Source organism: Vicia villosa, linkage group LG5 (assembly GCF_029867415.1).
Source record: "Vicia villosa cultivar HV-30 ecotype Madison, WI linkage group LG5, Vvil1.0, whole genome shotgun sequence".
Taxonomy (NCBI): domain Eukaryota; kingdom Viridiplantae; phylum Streptophyta; class Magnoliopsida; order Fabales; family Fabaceae; genus Vicia; species Vicia villosa.
The window spans coordinates 11,814,316-11,822,153 of NC_081184.1; positions in this window are offsets into that span (position 1 = coordinate 11,814,316).

Consider the following 7,838-nt stretch of genomic DNA (forward strand, 5'->3'; position numbering starts at 1 on the left):
TAATTAAATAAGCTCCAACTTGTGATAAGAAGGAACGGGCACCCACAGGCAGGGGAAACACTTCAAATGATCTGGGCATCAAGAGAAGGAACATCTCGACTGATCTGAGAATCAGACGTAGCAGATGTCTCCGAACATGCATCGGGATAGATGTCTTAGGTCAATCTGGGAATCGAAGGAGATACATCGGTTGATCTGGACATCAACGGGTAAAAGTATCTCTGATCTGGGAATCTGGGCAGACATCTCTTCTGATGCAATTAAATCATCAGGTAGATATTCCTACTAATCTGGGAATTAGTGGCTAGCTCCTTCGTAAGACCACGGGGATCCGGAGGCGGTTCCTTCAACTGAACTGGTAATCAGGATAGGAACAATATCTCTTCCGAACTGTGTACGCCGGGGAAAGAATGCCTTTAAACTGATCTAGACATGATGCTAGAAAATAAGTAGGACAATCTTCATCTGAAAGACAAAGTCGATCAGGCAAACATCTCCATCTGATCTGATGATATCAGTGGCTTGCTCCTTCGTAAGATCTTGGGAGATCCGGAGGCGGTTCCTTCAACTAATCTGAATCTGAATATTAGGATAGGAACAGATGTTTCTTCCGAACTGTGTACGCCGGGTAAAGAAAACGTCCTCAACTAATAGTAAGGTATCAGGACTGGGCAAACGAGTTTCTTCTTCTGAACGAACTAAATCGTCAGGGAGTAGATATTTCCAACTGATCTGATGTATCAGAGGGCTTGCTCCTTCGGAAGATCTTGGGAGATCCGGAGGCGATTCCTTCAACTGAAAGTCTGATTTATCAGGAATGAGAACAAATATCTTCCACCGATCTGGGGGCATCGGGAATAGGAATGTCTTTGAACTGATCTGAGCTGCGTCAGAAAATAAGTAGAACAATCCTCTTCTGATTCAAAACATCAGGATAAGCGCCTGTAATGACTAGGCGAATATTGCTCTCTAGGAGGCATTTGTATCTTGATAACTTTCCTGCAGGAAGAAACAGATATGATATGATTTATGCATGATGCATGTATGAATGTGTATGGAATAACGTTTCCGATAAGGAAGACGCTACACGCCTAAAGAATGCAATGCAAATGATGCATGGTTCGAACGTTGCTTAGGGAGGCAACGGATGAGCACTGAATTGCTGATGAAGTCCTGGAGAGAGAATACGGAACTCTGCGGGGAGGACAAGATGAGTGACCAGGGTCACAAACTGCGAGCTGGCAAAGATGGATCAGAAATCTGCTGGAGATGATCAAATTTGGATGCGAGCTCTGTTTGAGAAATAACTCCTGTTTGGGGATAAGAACATCCCACTTGAATGCTTGGGGAATACCCTGGAAACTTCACTGGAGAAGAAAAATCTCGACATACTGGGGATGTGGAGATAGGGGCAAGTCATGAAGACAACTCTGATGGGGATTGACCAACTTGCTTGCGTATGACGCATTCCGCTGGGAAAATCCTTGAAGGAAACAGATTCTACTGAGGATGCATGCGAATCTCTGCTGAGGAAAGACTCGGTGGGGAAGATGAATACTTCTGCACAAAGATCCACTGATGAGATGAGGAATCCGTTGGGGATAAGGAATCCGGCATAAGAATCTCTTGTTAAGATCACTCCACTGGGGAATAAGATGACTCTCCTGGGGAAAACGGGTCAATCCGCTGGGGAGAGAAACGCTCTACTGGGAAGAACGAGGAACTCGGGCAAGGAACCTCATTAAGAGCTAGCTGGGGAATCAGACACCATTCCATCATGATTCAACTGGGGAGAAAGCATTCCGTCGAGAATAAGGCTTCTGGAGCATAGAGAATGCATTAAGATGTACTTTGCTGAGGGTATGAGAATCTTGGAACAAAGAAAGTCTCATCTGAAAGTACTCAGCTGGGGAGTGAGAATCTTTCATTAGGAAGCACTCGGCTGGGGAGTGAGAATATCTCATGATTAGGTTCGCCAACACGCTGATATGTTGTACTTGAAAGGATGTACTTGCGAGATATACATATGAAAATGCCCCAGGATATAGCGTGACGTCTTCGGGATTCCTCACATGGCAGAGGATAGTGATGCTCACCCACAGTGGGCAAATGCAAGAGCAAACAGATTGTCAAACATATGAGCCTGAAACTTTCCAAACAAGCAATGGATTCACGAGTTAACAAGCAAGCAGTGATTAGAACACCAAACAAGTATCGTTCAGAGCATCAAAAAGGCATTGGTTCTCCAAGAGAATTCTACCAGAAAGTGAGCTTAAGGGGTCAAGCAAGTATTGACTTTAAAGGCACCAAACAGGCATTGGCTATCATAGTGTTTCTGCATATTCGTATTGATTGTAAAGATGCCAACAAGTATTGGACTTTCAATCTCAGATCAATGTTAAGGATGACGATCCTGACTTTCAACAGCCTTCGAGTTCATAAGTTGTTTAGCTAACACCTGAACTTTAAACTGAACATCTTCTGATGAGGATAGAATGCCAATGCATATTGCTTTGCCCCAGCCTGTAAGGACTTTGAAAAATTCATCTCGTAAGGACCTTCTGATATATGTTTACATCAAACTGACTTGCCTCAGTATCATGAATTTTGGCACCATGCCCTTGCTTGACTTGTATTGGAGGTAGCTTCAGCTACGCTTGGGTGAATGCCCCTGATTGCTTAGCATTTTGAGAGATTTTTATTTAAAGCATTGACCTGATTGCCTCCGATTGAGTGAAAACTTGCTCGACAAAGTATTCAAACGCTTTTGTGCCCCTAAGGGTGATCGGACTTTGAGATATTGCTGCCTCTGCTCAACGGAGTTCTGAAGACAACTTGTCCTTTAGGAGGAATAAACTTTTCATCTGAAGTTCATGATGGAAACTTTCTTGATGTTAAGCACTTGTTCATATGCAAAGAATGTTTGTTATGAGAAATATAATTCTAATGCAAAGAGCATGTTTGTCTTCAAGTTTAAAGAAAACTTTTTGAAAGGATGTCGTAACATCGATTTTTGTTAAAGAAAGATGGTGCGATACCAACTCAAGCGTTTAGCAAAACTCCTAGGAGTCAGCTTACCGTATTCTCGTGTATAGACTGCTTTCGAATTAACCCTGCTTCAATTAGGACTTTCAAGGGTTGTAACGTGGCCAGGTTCACAGTTTAAGAAAAAAGGATTTTAGGCTCAAATTATTTGGTGCCCACCCCCTTCATGATGTTCTCCAGTCCTAAGTTCAGTTAACTTGACATGAGCATTCATCTTTCAAGAGGAGTTTGAGATGATTGAGGAGCCAATGAGGTCTTCTGGACACGGCCGTCACTTTACCTTTTGTTTTTGGTGTCTGATCACACGACTTTATTCTTTTGATGAGGATTTTTATTTTGTAATCCTTGTTTTTCGCTTTTGCTTTTTTTTGTTTCCCTAACTTTTGCCTGGACAAATTCTTTTGAATTTTGAGTTGGATGTCCAGCGGAATGCCCTAACTTTTGCCTAAGTCACATGCTTTCAACTTGTTGACTTAGCGGGCTTTCTTTCTTTTTTTTTTTTTGAACAAGTCGTGCGATCCTGAATCTCTGATTTGTTGGAAGTGCATAGTGACTGCCTGAGTCATTGATTGATGGAGAATTACCATTGTGGTATCGTCATTTTTTGACCTCCTGATGTGAGGGGTAAACCACAACGGCTTTGATGTTGGTCTCGACCTCCTGATGTGAGGGATAAATTTGATGTCTCGAACTCCTGAGGTGAGGGATAATCGTTGTGGATTTGACTTTCCTCAACCTTTTGAAAGATAGCCATTGTTGTATCCTTATATGTGTGCTCCTGATGAATTTAGAATGCTCGATCAGGTTAACTGAATACTACCCTGCCCCAGGGTTAAAATAAGGGTTTTTTTTTAGAAAAGAAACTCCTACTTCGAAGGCTCAGAGGGGTTAACAAGGGTTTCACTCCCTTATATCTCCAGTGTTTGGGAATTTGAAACAATGCCTGTACATCATCAACAGGGTTTTACTCAAAAGCATACCATTTGAGGTTATTGGTATTATGTTCATCATCCTCCCTTCAGAGTTATCGTGCTTTGTTAACAAGAGTTGAATATCACAAAAAACATAGAAAAACATATAAGAGCAAAAGCGAATGGAGTTTTTCAAGACAAACATATCCAATGCATTATGATAATAGTTCAAAAATAAACAAGTTTTGCATGCAACAGTATTGAACAAAGCAAGAAAGCTTAAACATGAACATGCATGATGATTTAGGAATTGCCAATGTTGAGGAGATCTTCTCCGTATGGACTTATTGCTTCAGAAGATCCCCTGAGTCAAAGGAGAACTTCAATTATGGCCTTCAGGTGCAAATGTGATAACCTTTGAGTCAATCAGGTCTTGAACCTTGTCTTTGAATGACTGACAACCTTCAATCAGATAACCAAGTGCCCCCAGAGTGGAAAACACACCAAGCACTACGTCAGAACACTTTAGATCACTTCCTGGAAGAAGATTTCAACAAGGTCATACAGAAGTTGCAAGTGTCCAGCTTTTAGGGATTTGAGGTGTGCCAGTGGTGCACAAACTCAAGATACAAGGCGTCTTGCTTATCCCTCGGTCGGGAGCCCCAAACAACAGCGACGGGAGTTTGTGAATGCTTTAGGGATTTGAGCTGCCAATGATGCAAACTCAAGAACACGGAGTCTTGCTTATCCCTCGGTCGGGAGCCCTAAATATAGCTGCTGAAACAGAGAACACCATCATGAATGGAGGAAACTTTGTATTATCATCGACAAACAACAATAACCTCTGACGTTTAGCCAGGAAAGTCGTTACTTGGAACATACAATAGCTAGAGAAAGAAACTTCTGGCAGTACCAATTGCAAGTGATTCTCATGAGTTACTTCCTCGAGGAGGATCAAACATTCTACTTGCAGCAGATGAAAATGGATTGACCAGTAGAAACCATTATGAATAAACTCAAACATCTCTGCATCGAGCAAGTCTTGGACTCTTTGTACCTCAACACCTTGTAAGGTTTGACATTATGATCAGGTGCCTCGAGAATGGAAAACACTGAGTATTGTCTTCAAAATCAGGAGAGCTATCTGTGGTGAGAAAGATCCAAAGCAAAATCTTAACCAACTGAAATTCCATCAAGCACAGAAGAAACTGAACATAATGGCACTAGGATCACATCAGCTTGCTTCTTATACTTTTTCCGTCTCTGTTGACAAGCGAAAGCTACTAACAAGGAAACTCCAGGATGAGGAGATGACTCAGAATATGAAGCAGAACCTTGAGAATGAGAGGCGTCTCTGTAGATCACTCTTGATTACTATCTGGCAGAAGATTCCGACGAAGTCACACGGAATTTGTAAGTGCTTTAGGGATTCGAGCAATGCAAATGGTGCAATGCTCAAGATAGACAATGTCTTGCTTATCCCTCGTGCGGGAGCCCCAAGCAATTTCAAAGACTTGTAGATCCTAACATCACGACCAGGTGCCCCAGAATAGAATTCACACCTAGTGTCATCGTCATCAAGCAAAGAATCTGTAGACATCCATACAGTACGGAGCTTAACCACTTGCAAATAAAGCAAGCATGGACGCAGATGAGCATAAGACGTGAAAATCAGATAAACTTGTCTTTCGGTCCTCTTTTGTCTTTGCTAAGAACATACCCCTTGAATTCATGAGAGAAAGGAGATTAGCCGCTAACGAGGAGATTAGAAACCGCAAGGTTGTGGAAGAGATCCATTAAGTGCTCCCTGAGTTTTTCTTCTAAGAGCCCTCAAGCATGAGTCATAACTTGCATGTTTTCATAAACAACCCAACTGAACTTTCTTCTCGATAGAATCCCCACAAAGTTGTTCCGTGACCGATCTTTGAGCATACAATAAGAACAAGTCAAGTCTCTGAGTCTGGTGAGAGTACCAAGTCTGAATAAGAGATCCTCAACTCTGAATACCTGTTATGCATGGAATGTATGAAATGCATGATATGGATGAAATGCCATGTTCATTCTATTTCTAAGGAATCCTCGTGTTTTGATTTTTTTAAGCAAGCAAGAGATGGAAAAGCTCGACACGAGGCTTAAAGATACGATTCCTTGGAAATGGAAGGAACACGTATGCTAATTATTTTTTGTACATCATTTTTTGGAAAGTAACTATGTGATGATGCAAAGTGGTGGGACTTTTGATGTCTCCCACCGGACATGTCTGGATTTCCTCAAAGCTACACGACTCAGGTTCAAAGGTTCGGCACCAATTCAGAACTCCCCGTAGATCACGGGCCATAATCAATAGAAACAGAACCATAGTCATCATAACAGGAAAAAAACCACTCGAGCAAGAACCACAGTAACCCTTGAACAAGAACCATGGTAACCCTCGAACAAGAACAGCGGTAACCCTCGATCAAGAACCCAAGTCACCATCAGTGTACCTGTTAAGCAATGATTGATTCCCGCCCCACTCACGGGTAAATCTAGGCCAAGGTAGGTCAAAAAGCCAACAGAGGATCGAATGTAGGCGCTATCATACGATATTGCCTCATTCCACCAAGCTCTGCCCGTGGATACGTGATCAGATCAATCAGGCATACGCCTTCTGTCCGTCACGGCCACTCTATTCCTAGTTCCTATGGTATCACTCATAGCCTGGGTATTGGGCCTTTTACCTCTTGAAACACCCACCCACAGATAGAAATCCAGACAGTCCAGAATATGATGCAGAAAAGTAAAAGCGCACATAGAATGCAATGCAAACAGATAATATGCAAAGCAGTAAAAACACCCAATGATAGACACACAAGCGCTAGGATCGACTCGCTGAGTCCGGACCAGCAACATGCCTCATTATCCCCAGCAGAGTCGCCAGCTGTCGCTACCGCGAAAATTAACAGAGTCGCCACTAGCATATTTATCCTGAAAAGGAAGGGAATGCCTGCAAACCACAAAACAAAACAACGGTCTCACGACCAGAGAAAAAGGGTAAGGGAGTCGGTTACGCGGGGGGAAGGTATGAGCACCCCTCACGCCCATCGTACTCGATGGTATCCACGCTTATGTCTAAACCTATGGGTGTGTAAGCAAATTGCGCTAATCTGGACTAAAATGCATGCAAAATGTAGGGAAAAGAAAGAGTTATGCTCGCACGGGCCCTACCCCGCTGCCTACGTATCTGTTTTGCAGAATCAGAGCTACCGTAGCTCGGCTAACTAATTTCTGTTTGTTTTGTGTTTTTTAGGTGAACGAGTTACATTCACACTCCGCTGCTCGACCTTTGGAGACTTATGCTTGGGAATGGAGCGGAAATAACAAGCTCTTAAGAAAAGAAAATCAAAGAGTGTGGTTTGTGTTTTAAAAGAATGCATGAGGAAGACCTAAGCTAAGGGGGAAAGCTTGCTACTTAATGTTATCATACAAAGGGTGCAAATCTAAGCTAAGCTAACAACCTACGAGAAAAAGGGGAAGCACACAATAATATCACACAAACGAGCATCCGCTCGTGAAGCAAACAAAACCAACGGTACTGACCGAATGGTAGAAAAGCGGTCCCGCCATAGCCAAGGGGAGCAGCTCAACCCAAGTCAACCAAGCATTAGACCTCGCGAAAATGATCGGGCCATAGACAAGAGGGCGGACCCCTCTCAGCAACCAAGCCGTCACGGATCGTAAAGGAAAACGGTGCGTGCGTACACCGAGCATCAACGTCGAGCGACGCGAGCTATAGGAAAGGCGGGGGTCCGGCTACATGAACCCTTTTCCTGACATACTCGATAACAAGATCTTGTGATGGTTCAGAAGCGAGCAACGCGAAGCGTGCGCATACTGAACAGA